This window comes from Trichosurus vulpecula, chromosome 4, assembly GCF_011100635.1.
Source record: "Trichosurus vulpecula isolate mTriVul1 chromosome 4, mTriVul1.pri, whole genome shotgun sequence".
In the NCBI taxonomy this organism is placed as follows: Eukaryota; Metazoa; Chordata; class Mammalia; order Diprotodontia; family Phalangeridae; genus Trichosurus; species Trichosurus vulpecula.
The window spans coordinates 4,182,052-4,197,474 of record NC_050576.1 but is presented as its reverse complement, the minus strand read 5'-3'; the positions used below and the strand labels follow the sequence as shown (position 1 = coordinate 4,197,474).

The window sequence follows — 15,423 nt, the reverse complement described above, 5'->3', positions numbered from 1 at the left end:
GTGCCCCAGGAGAGGACACGCACTCTGAGAAATCCTCTTCTTTCTTGGAATGGCCTTGGCCTTGTGCTTTGATGGCTCTAAAGCAGTTATTATTAAGTCCTCTTTTGCATTAGAGCTATCTGTGTATATTCTTTTATTTATTCAAAAAAACCTATATTCAGTTCCTACTATGTGCAGGACATCCTACTAGGGGCTAGGGATGGAAAGATAAAGCAAACAACAGACCACCCAGAGGTCTTCATTTTAAGAGGGAGTCACTGGATTTGCATGGATAAGTGCACAGGAGATAAAGGAGAGGAACCTTGCAAGAGAAGAGCCTTAGAGCAAGCCAACGAATCTAGGAGAGAGAATTGAGAAGGTCTTGTATTCCAAGACCAGCCTGGGCAAAGGTACAGAGGCTGGAGGTGGCATGCTAGCTTCCTAGAGCAATGAAGAGACCAGTAGGATTGGAATGTCGTGCCCATGAAAGGACTGGCTGTCCAACATCTGCAAATGGAGATTGAAAATCACTGAAGAACAGGCTGTCCCTGTAATCTTTGTGTCCTGTTCTGAGCCTAGGCCAGGAGTCTGTACACAGCAGCTGCTGGGAAGGGCATTTAAATGGAAAACCTGAGTTTGGAATGGGAGTATGGGGAACCATGCTCCCCAAGTTACTAAACTTGGCACACCCTTAGACTTAGTGATATGACTATGAGGCCTAAAGTCCAATGGAAGAGATCGAAGAAAGAGGAAAAAGCCCATATGGACAGAAAATACTGAGGGCAATGCTAATTCTGGTGGCATAGACCTAGAAGATGGGGGTGGTACCCATCAGATGGGGAATACCTGAGCAATGTGTGCCAGGTATATTTAATGGAATACTACTGGGCCATAAGAAATGATGAGACAGATGGTGTTCAGAAAACCTGGGAAGATTTGCATGAACTGATACAGAGAAAAAGGAGTAGAACCAGGAGAGCAATTTATAATAGAACAACCACATTGGAAAAAGGAACCATTTTGAAAGACTTACGAACTATAATCAACAAGACTCCAGAGGCCCAATGATAATGAACATTTCCTATCTCCTGACAGATGGTAATGGACTCCAGGTGAAGAATGAGACAAATTTGGGGACATGGCCAATGTGGAAATTATTTTGCTTGACAATGCTAATTTGTTGTAAGGCTTTTTAAAAATTTCTTTTCTGGTGGAGGTGGGGGAAAAAATAAACGCTTGATAATTTTTTTAATGACAGAAATGAGTTCCAAGAACAAAAGCAATTTACAAGAATGTGTACATATAGGTATGCATGTATACATGCATGTATGTAAGTATGCATGTATATGAGGTCAATGTGTGCATTGCCAGAGCTTTGCCAGTGTTTGGGAGACTCTGAAGGAAAGTAGGAGACAAAAGAGGTATTAGACTGACTACCAAACTGAAGGTCTACAGATCTGTGGTGCTGACCTCATTGTTGTATGCTTGTGAAACCTGGACAGTCTACCAGTGCCATGCCAGGAAACTGAATCGCTTCCATTTGAATTGTCTTAGGAAGATTCTGAAGATCACCTGGCAGAAAAGGTATCAGACACTGAGGTCTTTACTCGAACTAAACTGCCAAGCATTCAAACTCTGCTTCAGAGAGCACAACTCTGATGGACTGGCCACGTTGTTCAAATGCAAAATGTGTGTTGACAAAAAGACTACTTTATGGAGAACTCACACAGGGCAAGATTTCACATGGTCGTCAGAAGAATTGATACAAGGACACTCTCAAGGTCTCTCTCAAGAACTTTGGAACTGATTGTGAGACATGGGAGGCATTGGAACAGGACCGCTCAGCATGGCATGCCTTCATCAGACAAGGTGCTGTGCTCTATGAGCAAAGCAGAATTGAAACAGCTCAAAGGAAATGCAGGATTGGCAAATTTGGAGTTTCCACCCCAAATGTTCATATGGACTATTTGTCCCCGATCTGTGGTAGAGAGTTCTGAGCTTGTTTTGGCCTGATCAGCCAGTCAGACACATTGAATCTTTTTTTTTCTTTATTTTTCAAATTTTATTATATAATACTTTTAGTTTTCAATATTGATTTCCACAAGATTTTGAGTTACAAATTTTCTCCCCATTTCTACCCTCCCCCCACCACTCCAAGATGGCATATATTCTGATTGCCCCACTCCCCAGTCAGCCCTTTCTTCTCTCACCACACTCCCCCCCACATACCCTTTCCCCTTACTTTCTTGTAGGGCAGGATAGATTTCACCCCATTCCCTATATATCTTATTTGCCAGTTTCATGCAAAAGGAACTTTTTTTTGAGCATCTGCTTTTAAAACTTTGAGTTCCAAATTCTCTCCCCTCTTCTATTCCCACTCACCCTCCCTAGGAAGGCAACCAATTTAACATAGGTCACACATGTATCATTATGCAAAACACTTCCACAATAATCATGTTGTGAAAGACTAACTGTATTTCCTTCCATCCTATCCTGTACTCCTTCATTCAGTTTTCTCCCTTGACCCTGTCCCTTTTCAAAAGTGTTGGCTTTTCATTACCTCCTCCCCCTATCTGCCCTCCCTTCTATCATTCCCCCATTTCTTATCCACTTCCCCTTACTTTCCTGTGGGTTAAGATACCCAGTTAAGTGTGTATGTTATTCCCTCCTCAGGCCAAATCTGATGAGAGCGAGATTCACTCATTCCCCCTCACCTGCCCCCTCTTCCCTCCCAAAAGAACTGCTTTTTCTTGCCACTTTTATGTGAGATAATTTACCCCATTCCATCTCTCCCTTTCTCCCTCACTCAATATATTCCTCTCTCACCCCTTAATTTGCTTTTTTTTAGATATCATCCCTTCATATTCGACTCATCCTGTGCCCTCTGTGTGTGTGTGTGTGTATATATATATATATATATATATATATATATATATCTGTGTGTGTGTGTGTGTGTGTGTGTGTGTGTACACACACACACACACATACACACACATATATACATATTCCATTCAGCTACCCTAATACTGAGGTCTCATGAATTACACACATCATCTTTCCATGTAAGAATGTAAAAAAAAAAAAAGACAGTTCAAATTTAGTAAGGCCCTTTTCATTTCTCTTTCTTGTTTACCTTTTCATGCTTTTCTTGATTCTTGTGTTTGAAAATCAAATTTTCTATTCAGCTCTGGTCTTTTCACTGAGAAAGCTTGAAAGTCCTCTATTTTATTGAAAATCCATATTTTGCCTTGGAGCCGGATACTCAGTTTTGCTGGGTAGGTGATTCTTGATTTTAATCCTAACTCCTTTGACCTCCGGAATATCGTATTCCAAGCCCTTTGATCCCTTAATGTAGAAGCTGCTAGATCTTGTGTTATCCTGATTGTATTTACACAATATTAAAATTGTTTCTTTCTGGCTCCTTGCAATATTTTCTCCTTGGCCTGGGAACTCTGGAATTTGGCGACAGTATTCCTAGGAGTTTTCTTTTGGGGATCTTTTTTAGGAGGCTATCAGTCGATTCTTTCAATTTCAATTTTACCCTCTGGTTCTAGAATATCAGGGCAGTTTTCCTTGAGAATTTCTTGAAAGATGATGTCTAGGCTCTTTCTTAGATCATGGTTTTCATGTAGTTAGTCCAATAATTTTTAAATTATCTCTCCTGGATCTATTCTCCAGGTCGGTGGATTTTGCAATTAGATATTTCACATTGTCTTCCATTTTTTCATTCCTTTGGTTCTGTTTTATAATATCTTGATTTCTCATAAAGTCACTAGCTTCCACTTGCTCCAATCTAATTTTTAAGGTTGTATTTTCTTCAGTGGTCTTTTGGACATCCTTTTTTGTTTGGCTAATTCTGCCTTTCAAGGCATTCTTCTCCTTATTGGCTTTTTGGAGCTCTTTTGACATTTGGGTTAGTTTGTTTTTTAAGGTGTTATTTTCTTCAGTATTTTTTGGGGTCTCATTTTTGGGTCTTGTTTCTCATGGTTTTCTTGGCTCACTCTCATTTCTCTTCCCAATTTTTCCTCTACTTCTCTTACTTGAATTTCCAAATCCTTTTTATCTCTTCCATGGCCTGAGATCAATTCATATTTCTCTTGGAGGCTTTTGATGTAGGCTCTTTGACTTTTGGACTTCTTCTGGCTGTATGTTTTGACCTTTTTTGTCACCAAAAAAAGATTCTAGAGTTTTAGTCTGGGTCCTTTTGTTGTGACTGCTCATGTTCCTAGCCAACTACTTGACCCTTGAGCTTTTTGTCAGGGTATGACTGCCTTCAGAGTGGAGAGTGCTTTGTCCCAAGGTCTAGGGGTCTTGCACTGCTGTTTTCAAAGCTACTTCACCACAAGCTCTGTCACAGCAGTGCTCCTCCTCCCCCAAGAACCGCCAACAAGGACCAAGACCCAGATCCAAGCAGGGCAAAACAAGAGAACCTGCCTCTGCACTAGAGAAGCTCTCATTGCACTCCTGCTCTGGTCTACCACTTGATTCCTTCCAGTGTGTGAGCCAGGGATTCTGGAAGTAGCTGACACTGGAGCTCTGGAAGCAGCTGCAGGAGTTTTCTCCTGCTGCTGCCACCAGCACTGCACCACCTTCCCGCTCCCCCCTACCCCCACCAAGGCTGGGGACAGAGAGCTCTCACCCCAATCCAGAAGTTTTCCCTCTAGCGTGCTCCATGGTCTTTGGCGTCTGTGAGTTGAGAAGTCTGGTAACTGCCACAGCTCAATGATTCATGGCCCTCAGGCCTGCTCTGGCCGACCCCTGGTCTGGTTGGTCCTGGTGTGGCCCACACTGGGCTGCACTCCACTCCCAGTACTAGGTGATAGACCCTTCCTAGGGACCATCCAGGCTGTCCTGGGCTAGAGACCTGCTTCCCTCTGCTATTTCTTGGGTTCCGCAGCTCTAGAATTTGTTCAGAGTCATTTTTTACAGGTGTTTCAGGGGATTTGGAGGAGAGCTTGAGTCCCTGCTTTCCAGCTGCCATCTTGGCTCTGCCCCCCAGACACATTGAATCTTGACTCAAGAACAGCGATGTCATTTTGGTCCTCTCTTAGAACAAAGGACAACAACCAAATACATACATACATATATACATATGTGTGTGTATATGTATATATGTGTGTATGTGTGTATATATACATATGTGTATGTGTATATATGTAAATATATATATATGGATGTGTGTGTATATATATGTATATATGCGTATATTCATACATTGCCTACAAAATGAACACTATGGATTGTCTTGCATTTCTGGAAATTCCATTTTCCAGAGGGTTCTCTGAGGAAATGTTCAGCATAGCATCCCTACTCTCCTAAGAGATCCACAAACATAATTTGTGTATTAATTTCCATCTTCCCCAACTGAGGTGTGAAAGTTTCAGAGACTCTCTCCCATCCCAAACTGTGGGAGGCAAATTAGGGGCTGACAACTAAGAAGAGTAACAATTGTAAATCGATCATAGCTCAAAAACCAGATCTTGTAGATAATGACGTGGCTTTTATTTTTAAGTTTGAAGGATTCAGAAAGTGCCCATTGTGAAATAAAGTAAAAATCCATGGTACTTTTTAGAGTATCATAAATAAGGTCACCGCCTGGCAGATATTTTACCCAACTACATTTAATTTAAACTTGCTTTTGGAATACAGGAAAAGTATGAAGGAAAACTCAAAGCTTTAGAGAGATCTATGGTCTAAGACTGGCTGGCGTCTTTTGATTTAAATTAATACTTCGTGTTACTCTTTCTGAATTATTTTAGAACTGGAAAGAGACAGAGAGAGGCCCTGTTCTCCAGAAAGAATAAATTAAAATGGGGGGAAAAACATCTCTGGAAATGCTAACTTCTTGAGACAAGCAAAATTGTTTGTCACCTTAAAAGTTAGCCTTGTCCCTGAAGTATGCTAGCCTATGAGCAGTAGAATTCAATCCAATGAACTTTTATTTAGTGCCCACTATATTCAGGTGTGATGCCAGGTACAAGGGTCACAAAGATGAAAACAAATAGTCCCTTTCCTCAAAGCACAACAAAATCACTGTAAAATGATTTTTGGAGGAGAAGGAAGGATTGCCTTTGTGTAATCTGTCCATGAATAACTGTCTCCACAGTGGCCCAGAGTCTCCATCACTCTCTCCTCTGGGTGGGTGTCCACCCAGGAGAGAGCACACCAAGTTCCTTCCTCCTCCCCTGCTTCGCTGGCCTGGTTTTCTTCCCTTTCCAGACTCATTCCTTTCTGTGACTCTGTTAGCCTCCCCTCCCAGATAATGGCAGCCATGGCCTCACCCAGGATGCCAGCTGTCTCCAGGCTGTCCTTCTCCATCAGAATCCTAGTTCAAACATACTGCTTTGGTTACTTCAGCTTCTAGAACTTTCTCTCTTACTGCATTTCGCATGAACCCAAACATCCCTTCCAAAAGTTCTCCCAGGGGCTGCATGAACAATCTCTACTTGTATTTACAAGCTGGAGTCTTTCCCCAATTTCCTGCTGGCTCATGATTTGTCATAGCTTGAGGTCCCCTGTCCCTCAGAATCTAGACATTGTGTCTCTTGTGTCTGTCAGAATTTCTCTTGGATGCAAAACCGAAAGAGTGGGCATCTCTCTCCCTCTCTCCCTCCTCTCTCCCTCTCTCCATCTCTCTCTCTCTCTCTCTCTCTCTCTCTCTCAACACAATAACACTAGAACACTAACTCTAGAGTCAAAGGGCCTGGATTCAAATCTCACCTGTGATACTTCATACCTGTGTGATTGCGAGTCCATCATTTCATCTGGGTCTCAGTTTACCAGGAGAAGGTAGGATAGTAGTGTAAGTAGCACTGCTCTAGTCCAAAGACTTGGCTTCAAGCCCCACCTCTGACACATCCTATGTGACCCCAGGGAAGCCCCCTAATTTCTCAGAGCCTCTAACACCCCTTCTCTAAAACGACAGGCTCAGACTAGGTCTCTGAGGTCCCTCCCAGCTCTAGGATCCTTCGACCTCAGATGCAGGGTACAATCATGTCAGTTCTATGAGCTCCTTGAACAAGACACTCCATCTTTGGACTCCAGGTGTTTTCTGTGGCTGTCCTCCTCATCTCTGCCTCAGCTTTCCTGGATTTCTTCAAGTGCCAGCCCAAATCCCACCCAATGACAGCATCTCCCTCCTGCTGATTATCTCCAACTTATCCTGTATGTTGTTTACCTGTGCAGAGTTGTAGGCACGTTGTCCTGTCCACCTTCCCCCATGTCCTCCCCCCTCACCATTCGAGCTCCTCTAGGACAGAGGCTGTCATGTTTCTTGGTATCCTCAGTGTTTATCACATTGTCTGGCCCGTAGTAGGTGCTTAATTAATGCTTATTCCCCCTGGGGCAGTAGGGTGAAGCTATTCCAATTGTCTGGTGCTGATTCCAAAAACATTTCAGGAAGCAGGAGGAGGCACACAGTCCCCAGATTGTGTGGGTACAGAAAGAGATAAAGCCTTTGATCTGGACCCTCAGCTGTTCATTGTTGTTAGATCTATAGGAATTATGTCAGGCAGGTCATAGATGCATTCAGAAAATGGGCACAAAGCAAGCCAGGGTATGGAAAGGATATTCGGTTGGCCAACGGATAGAATATCATGGCCATATGTTACCTCAGTGAAGCTACGTGGCCTTGGGAATACAAAAACTATTTGTACTAGGGCGAGATGCAAGTTCTGTCCTCTGTTTTTCTTTGAAAATAACTTGAAATGTCTTATTACAAAAGTACATTCGGTCTGAAATTGGCAGCAAAGTTCCATCCTGTCCTTGATTTCCCACATGGGCTCCCCAGAGTAGGTAGTAAGAGTGGCCCAAGAGGTGGAAATTATTTTCAGGACAATTAAGGAAAATCTTGTAAACCTGGACCAAACCTTAGTTCTCATCGTCCTCGAGAGGTTTCACCCTGTAAATGAGAAGGAGTCCTCGGAAGGCCTCCAGTCTAATTTGGGCCTCTGGGCTATTTCTCCGAATGTTGGAATTCCCTGCAGAGTCTATGTCCTGGCACTTCCGGGAGGGTCTTCTCAGCCCAGTGGGCTTTGGATGGGTTGGGAGCTCTTTCTCCCTCTCCATCCTTCCTGGTCCAGGAGCTGTTGCCCCAGGGAAATGGATTAGCCAGAAACAAGTCTTAACTGCTTTTTTATGGGCCAGGCATTGTGCTGCCTGCTTTGGAAACAAACATTATTTGACCCTCATAACAACCTTGGGAGGCAGGTGCTGTAATCATAGCCATTTTCCAAATGAGCAGACCGGTCCAGAAAAGTCCAGCTGGTGGGAAGCGCAGAGAGGGCTGGCCCGGGAGCCCCCTTTACATGGAGGCTTTGGGAGCAGTTCTGTGCTTGGACTCCAGCCGTCCAATCAGAGCGGTGGTGGCTGCTGAGGGCGCTGACAGGTGTGAGCACCAACGGGTGATGGAATCTCACAGAATGATGAGTTTCCTGGGGCCATGATGGAGTCCACTCCAGAGGGGAGCAGCTGGCAGGAAACTTCATAATGCAGTAGCAGGAAGCCTAGCAGTCTGGAGACCAATGAAGATGATCTCAGGGTGGGCCCTATGACCAAACACAACTTGGTTGTCTAGTAGGCCATGTGCTGGATTGTGTGCTAGCCTTGAAGACAAGAAGTCTGGGCTTGAACCTCAGCTCAGTGACCCTGGGAAAGTCACTAGCTCTCTAAACCTCAGTTTCCTCATATTTAAAATGGGGGTGAGGGGCAGCTAGGTGTCACAGTGAGTAGAGCACCGGCCCTGGAGTCAGGAGGACCTGAGTTCAAATCCAGCCTCAGACACTTGACACATCTACTAGCTGTGTGACCTTGGGCAAGTCACTTAACCCCAATTGCCCTGCCAAAAAAACAAAAAAAATAAAATAAAATGGGGGTAAATGATACCATCTATCTCACATGTTTGTCATAGAGATCAAATAGCGTAAAGAGTTTTGCAAAGCTCAGAGTGCCTCATCAAAGTGAGGTCATCATCACCATCCATGTGGGGATCTGTAGAATCTGGAAGACCAACCCCAGGCATAGACATTAATGCCTCATCCTCTCCTCTGACCATGACCTGAGCCCCAGTCAAGATGGGACCTTTTCTCTTCTGTGCCTGCTAATTTTCCACTGGCTTGGGCACTCAGAGAGCAGGGAAATCCCTTTAGCTGGAGAGTCCCCCTAATTTCCCTCCTCTTTCCTCCTGCAGCCACCTGCAGGTGGCAAGACTGTCTCACCTCCTCTTCCCCCTTCACCCTTTGTGCCAGACCTACATTCCAAGGGTGTGGCCTCTGTAAAGGGAGGAGGTAGCAGTGATAGGGATGAGAGAAGGATACCCTGTTTTGTGCATCAGAGGCATAATGGAATAGTAGACAGAGAGCTAAACTAACCCCACTTCTGACACAGTGTCTTTGTTACCCTGACCAAGTCATTCTTATATTTTGGGGTCCCAGGTAACGCTCTAAGATTGTACATTGTGGAATAGTTGGTACTTTACATTGATACAGTAAGTTCCCTCACTTATTGTTACCCTGAAATAAATGACAAGTCTAGAGGTAGGTTGGTAGATAGATGAATAGATAGATACATAGATACATAGTTGGATGGATGGATGGATGGATGGATGAGCATGAAGACAGATATATCATCCCTGTGATTCTACATTTGTATCCTGGATATGGTTATACTCAGGACACCTTTAGAACAGCAACCAAAATGGTAAGGGCTCTTGAGTCCATGGCTGAAAGTTGAGTTCATGGATGAAAGAACTTGAGATGTTTTGCCTATAGAAGACAGCATTGAGAATGAGATAGCTGCCCCTTAAGCATTTGAAGGACCGTGCACTTGGACTTGGGTTAGATTTGTTTGACTCCTCTCGCCTACTCCCCGGAAATCAGAGCCAGAAGCAATCAGTGGCTCTAATAAAGAGGCAAATTAGGTTTGATTTAAGTAAAAAAATCCCCCAAATTAGAGCTATACCAAGGTATAATGGGTGAGCTCAGGAAAGACTGGGCTCCCCTCATGGGGAAGATCCTCCAAGAACAGGTGGGCTGCCCACTTGTGAAGAATGCTGTAGAAGGGACTACTGTTTTCATATGGGTTTGGCTCCATGGCCTCTGAGGTCCCTCCAACTCTGGGATCCTCCACCATGGTCCATGTTCCAAGGCTCTTTTAACTGATGCCCAGTCTGCATGAGAAAATCTGAATCACTTCTCTTGCTGAAAAATGATTTTTTTTTCCATTTAAAACATATGGACACATGGAAAAGGTGGGAGGTGTCAATGTAGAGAGGCTGTGGAATCTGCATCTTTGCAAATCATTAAAAATAGGCCCCACTGCCATCGGTGTCTGTTGGCTTAAACACTACCCTCCCAGAGGCATACATCCTGACCTAGTGACTGCTGACACCTCTTCCAGTCCTGTGATTGGTTAACCCTTGTTGAGAAATCTATCTTATTCTAGTGTTTAGCATTAGAGTCATCTGAATTTTGATAGTGCATCCAGTTTCAGGCCTCCCTGTGTAAAAAGAAAAAAAAACAGCAAAAAAATTAATCACACATGTATAGAGAAGAGACACGGGAATGATTGAAGAGCTATTAAAAAAAAGAACCTTTGATGGGGTGTGGGATGCTGAGATTTTCATTTTGGGGCCAAGGTCATTAATACTGTATTTCCTGCGAGCAGAGAGGCACTTGGGGGCTGGCACAGACAAGCAGCTCCACACCTCCCCATGAAGGAATGGATTTAAATGGCACCAACAGGGAAAAGTTAGAACAGTGAGCCAACTGCTGATGATTCTGGGTCAGGTCTAGCTGTCAGACTGTCCTGCCCTTTGCTTCCAGTTCTATCCTGATTCTGCCCCTTGGGCGGCCTCAGTCCTCATTAGCCTGTCCATGGAGACAATGACAAAGGAAGTGAAGATCAAATTAGTCGGTTCCCTTAATTGTTGCTTGTTCTGCCTTAAACAACAACAACATCTCCCTTCTGGGAGCAGGGCAGCTTTTGTGACCAAGTTTGGGGATCATTTATTAGCAGTCCATTTCACCCATCTCAGCCATCCCATTCCCTCTCACTGTGGGTCATCAGCTCCTGATTGTCAAACGGTCATTAGGTACTTGGAAGGTTTCCGAAGGTTTGTTTGGTTCTTCCTCATGTCTAGAACAGTCTCTCCTGTTGAAATCCTTAAAATGCCCCGTGAAGGACGTGCTGGCCCAGAGGAGGGACTTTGCGAAAGCTTATTCTTGGATGGGTTCTTTCAAGGACCAGCCCAAGCTCATTAAAGTCATCAAAAAAGCAGCAAGAGTTCACTACATTCCAGCAGTGTTCCCCGTGCCAATCCCTGAGGAAACAAAGGTCAAAGTGAGGCAGGCCTGACGCATTCTGGTGGGCAAATCTATGTGTCTACATACGTATGAATGGTAACTAGAACGCCTTTATGCAGCACCTCCTACGCTAAGTACCTTAAAGATATTATCTCACTGGAGCCTCACGACCACCTTGGGACATAAGTGCTACTGTTAGCCCTAGCGTACGGTTAAGGAAACTGAGGAAGGCAGATGCCCAGGGTCACCCAGCTTGTAAGTGTTTGAGGCAGGATTTGAACCCCGATCTTCCTGACTCCAGGCCTGACGCTCTATCCACTGCACCACCTGGCTGCCTTTACACATACAAACAGGTCCATGTAAACCTGCAGGTAGATAGATACAAGGCCATTTCAGGGTAGAGGCTCTAGCAACTGCAGGAATGAGGAGAGACCCTGTAGAAGCTCTGGCTCTGAAGCCAAACTTTTAAAGAGACTAGGAGGTAGAAATGAGGAGGGAGGGTGCTCCAGGCGTAGAGGACAGCCTCTGCAAAGGCATGGTGATGGGAGATGGGACAAGAAGTAGACCAGTCGGAAGGGAACATGGTGGGTATGAAAGGGAACAATAATTTAAAAGCCTGAGGGGTGGGAAAGGCCTTAAATGTCAAGCAGAGGAAGTTAGTTTGGGGTCCTAGAGGCAATGGGGCAGGGGGTTCATGGGAACGGTAGCTCACATTTATCCAGTGCTGATGTTTCGCACATGTTGCCTCATTGGCTCCTCACAACCACCCTGGGAGACAGGCACTGTTGTCATTCCAATTTTATAGATGAGCAAATTCAAACTGAAAGGGGCCATGTCTGAGGCAGGATTTGAACTCGGGTATTCCTGACTCCTGGCCCCAGAGCTCTAACCACTGGATCTTCCAGCATGATGTGCTTTAAGCACATCCTGTCCTTGAGTCACCCAGCCAATAGTGACCCCTTTCTGCCTTCATTTCTCATGGCTCTTTGCTTCATTGATATCTCCCTGGCTGGTGGGAATTCCTACACTGATGAGACACAAACCCATTGGAATATTCTCTTGACATATTCTGACTTGTGAAGATTAAGTTCGTCAGCTAAATGTTTGTCACTGGGGTATGGAAGGAGACCAACCCAAAGGCCATTGCATTAGTCCAGGCTTGACATGATGAAGACACATGGACAGTGTCTGTCCTGAACAAAGATGGGGGAGTATATGAGAGGTATTAGGAAAGTGGAAATGATAGCATTTGGCAAAAGATTGGATATGGATAGTGAGGGCGTGGCACAGAGATTGTGAGCCGGGAGGACTGGAAGCATGGCTGTGTCTTCAACATTTATAGGGAAATTAGGAAGCAGGCAGGGCATGGGGGGAAAGATAATGAGGTTAGTTTTGGACATGTTCAGGTTAAGATGCCTGTGGACCTTTAGTTTGTGATGTATGACGAGGAGTCAGAAAAATCAGACTGGAGGCTGGGAGAGAGATCCAGCTGGATGAATAGATCTGAGGGGCAGCAGCAGCAGGATGATAGACTCCAAGGGCCTGATAGGACCACAGGAGAGGGCCTAGAACAGGGCCTTAGCTATAGCCATGGGGAGCAGACACAGCTCAGGTGGAAATCCAGGTAAGCAGCCAGAGATGGCTCAGTCAGACAAGGACAAGGACCCCAAGAGCAGTGACACAAAAGCCTAGAGAAACTAGAGGATGGAGAAGAAGATCCAGAACCCTCCCACAGATGCTGGCCTCTTTCTTCCTTTAAATTAGCCCATTGAGAGACACATAGCTGAGCTCTGCAAAACCCCTCTGGGCCCCTGTGACTGCTCCGCTTGCTTTGTGATGGGGGCAGGTCCTTCTTACATCTCCATTTTACTTGGTAGGCATCCTCTCTTCCTTTCCTCCTTATCATACATTTGCATTCAAATACAGGTGGGTCTGGTGTTCCTATTCTTCCAGCAACTACTTCTTGGGCCCCTACTCTGCAAAATGCCATGAATGTTTTGGCACACATACACAGATACTGCAAAATAAATATGTATTTCAGAGATAGCATAGCTTAGTGTATAAGATCTAGCCTTGGAGTAGGGAAGACCTGATTCAAATCCTACCCCAGACTCATGCTGCCAATGGAACTCCGGGCAAATCAATTAACCTTTCAGCATCTCAGGCAATAGAGAGAAGATGCTGACCTGCCTTCTAGAAGTTCCTCATTGAGGACTCCCGACATTGGTGAAATAAACTTAAAAAAGAAAACACAAACCATCATACAGAATGCATGGAATTTATTTGGGAGGTATCTGTCTGTCTATTTCTCTGTGTCTAATCTATCATCTATCCATCTATCTAATATCAATATAACTATATAGAGCTATATAAAGATATCTTTATAGGTTGCAATTCTATAGAGATAGATATTCACACATATGTGCAAATTTTATTGTCTTTTTTTCTTACAAATTTAAGTCATTAAGAAGAATGTTGTGAGTTCTTTAAAGTCAGGGACTATGGATTATGTATGTTTGCATCCCTCATAGTTTTTTAGAATTGTACTTTACAATTAATATGCTTATTGAATATGTATTTATCAACTGATGGCATGGATGATTGGACTGGAAGAGGCAAAGCAATTAGGTTGGAGGTGAAGAAGCTGTGTTTATTTTAAGAATGAATCCTTGGTAGAGAGAGACCATGGTCCATTTACAGAATTATTAATGGGGTTGGGAAGTGAAGTGGAGAGGAAGGCAAACCCAAGTCTAGATGTGAGGACAAGTACTCACACATTTTTTTTGGGGGGGGGTGGTCTTTACAGCCACAGCTGTTGTCATGTCGGGGATATATGTTCACACTAGCCACAGTAACTTCAGAAAGCCTGTGATGGCCAGAGGCAGAGACAGAGGCTGATTCAGGAACTGGAGTAACCCAAAGAAAGGACCTTAATGCTTCCTGCTTCCTTGGTGTTGCTGGCAGAGAACACCTGTGGACCAACACTAGGAGCTATATTTCTCAAAGCCTCATCAGTAGCAAGAACCCCCATTTAGGTGAAAACCAAGAATGAGGTCATTCTCTACTTAATTCAACTCAAATGGCATTTAGCAAGTACTTGCTATGCTCTTCATTGAGGGGAGGGGGAGGCTAAGAAGAATAGCAGCAACTCTTTCTACTTACCATGGCAGTTCTCATGCCCTGACAGAGTTTCACCAAGTGAGCCCTTGGTTGTGTGCAATTTCCATTTGCAGTCACAGGAAACTCAAGGGAGATGGGGACTCCAGCCGTGTTTCCATCTTAAACATTCACCATGTAGGATCATAGATGTAGCACTGGAAGGGACCTCAGATTCCAAACCCTTCATTTTATAGATGAGGAAACCAGGCAGGGAAGTGACATGCCTGAGCTTAACTAGGGAGGATTTGAACCTCTGTCTTCTGAATGCAGATTCATTGTTTTGCTTTGGTTTTTTTTTTCCATTATACCAAGTACATATACTGTTTTTTTCATGACAAAGGAAATAGGGAAGAAAGGAAGGAAGAAAAGAAGGAAGGAAGGAAGGAAGGAAGGAAGGAAGGAAGAAAAGGAGGGAGGGAAGGAGAGAGGGAAGGAAGGAAGGATAGGAGGGATGGAAGGAAGGAAGGAAGCAAGGAAGGAATGAAGAAAAAGAGGGAGGAAGGAGGGAAAGAATAGAGGGAAGAAGGAAGAGAGGACAGGAGGACAGGAGGAAGGAAGGAAGGAAGGAAAGTAAACATACCTGTAGAAGACATTACCGAAGAAGTTGCATGCACTAATTGTTTTTATTTTTATTCATTCTACCCACACTTTTAAAAATGTGTCACTAATAATGACTCCGAGCTCCTCCCAGTAACACAGGCCCATCTTGTTCATACCAATGTCTTGTTGGTTGGGCCATGATTGCAATTCATGGGGCATCGCAATGACCAAAGGATTAAAAATGCATGCCACATCGTGGGTGATGGAGAGGTACAGGCTATTGAAGGAGGCTACAACATAAACTGATGAGGAACTTGGAGAAGAATGGAGGTTAAAAACAACAACAAGGAAATCTGTGATTAGAGGAGAAGCTGAGCTGGTCATGTGGCAAGGACCGCGCATGCCAGATGGACGGCCAGCAGGTCTACTGGCACCCTTGTGGCAT

At 44.3% G+C, this 15,423-nt stretch overlaps 1 protein-coding gene across 1 annotated transcript in view; it reads left to right on the top strand.

Moving 5' to 3' along the window:
• Nucleotides 1-15,423, top strand: part of LOC118847934 (serine/threonine-protein kinase TNNI3K) — a 394,003-nt gene that overhangs the window by 68,045 nt on the left and 310,535 nt on the right. The window lies entirely within an intron of this gene.